The sequence below is a fragment of the Plasmodium reichenowi genome, chromosome 13, assembly GCF_001601855.1.
Source record: "Plasmodium reichenowi strain SY57 chromosome 13, whole genome shotgun sequence".
NCBI lineage: Eukaryota > Apicomplexa > Aconoidasida > Haemosporida > Plasmodiidae > Plasmodium > Plasmodium reichenowi.
Genome location: NC_033658.1, coordinates 1,783,216 through 1,784,919, shown reverse-complemented (window position 1 = coordinate 1,784,919; position 1,704 = coordinate 1,783,216).

Here is a 1,704-nt window from a genome sequence, read left to right as displayed (position 1 = left end):
AAAAAAAAAAAAAAAAAAAAAAAAAAAAAAAAGAGAGATAACCTTCAAGGTGAACAATGTACATAATAAATATTAAAAAAAGATATAACACCTATTTTGTAGTATATATAATTTTTATAGGTAAATATAAAATGCGATAAGAGAATCAAAAAAAAGTTTATATTATTTAATATATATATATAAATACATGTGTATATATAAATATTTTATTTTTCATTTTAAAAAAACAAACAAATAAGGAAATGATAATATACCATATTTTTAATAACAAAGATCTTATTTAAAGTAATAGGTAAATTTATCTAAATATATTTTATTATAAAATATTAAACCCATATTAAAAATACGTATATTTTTTCTATATACATTTTAATTATTTTATTATTTATACAATATAATAAATGTATACTACATTTTTTTCATATAATATTTATTGAAAAATATATTTATTATATATATATATATATATATATATATATATATATATATATATATTTTTATATAAATGTACATACATTTTTATTAAATAACATAATGATATATATATATATATAATATATATATTATATATATAATAATATTGTAATAAAAATTACGAAAAAAAAAAGAAAAAAGAAAAAAGAAAGCGTCACAAAATGCTTTATATAAAAGTAAAAAGAACAAAAAAATAATGGAAGTAAAAAAATATATATATACATACATAAATAATAATATATATATAATATATATATTATATATATATATATATATATATATATATATATATATATATAATATATAATACATATATTTTTTATTATCTATGGATATTTTCTTGAAAAAAAAATATATATACATTTATAATTATATATATATTTATATTCATTATTTTTATAGTATTCTATGAATAATGAAAAAAATGAATAATATTATATATTATTATATATATATATATATTATATAATGAAAATATTCCAACATATTTAAAAAAAAAAAAGAAAATGAGCATGTAAAATTATAAAATAATATGCTATAAAATATATTTTTACATGTATTATATTATATATATATTATATAATGTATAAATTCCTTGTAGTAGTAGTAATAGTATACATATAATTAATAAAATATATAATTATTTTTTTTTTTTTTACTTTTTTTTAAATACAATATTATAATAATGATATTTTAATATATATATATAATACATTTGTAAAGCAAAACGTTTAAAAATATTTTTTTTTTTTTATATATATAGTATATATATAATAAATAAATAAATAAATATATAATATTATACGGTTAATTTTAAAAAGATATTATTCTTATATATATATATATATATGCAGCATATATATTATATATATATATATATATATTATTTTATTTGTATATTAAAAAAGGGAAAAAATATTAAAATTTTATAAAATTATATTTCTAAAAAAATATATAATTATTTTATTATATTATAAATAATATATATTATTACATACATACATATATGTCATTGTTCTTTTTTTTTTTTCATTTTTCTTTTTTTTCGTTTTTTTACTACATATAATACATAATATATTATATTATTATATATTATATATATATATATTATATATTTATTATTTTAATAATATTTTATTTGTTTTTACATATAAATATATATATAATTATAAGAAAATAATTATTTTTATTATACATAAAAAAAAAAAAAAAAAAAAAAAAAAAAAAAAA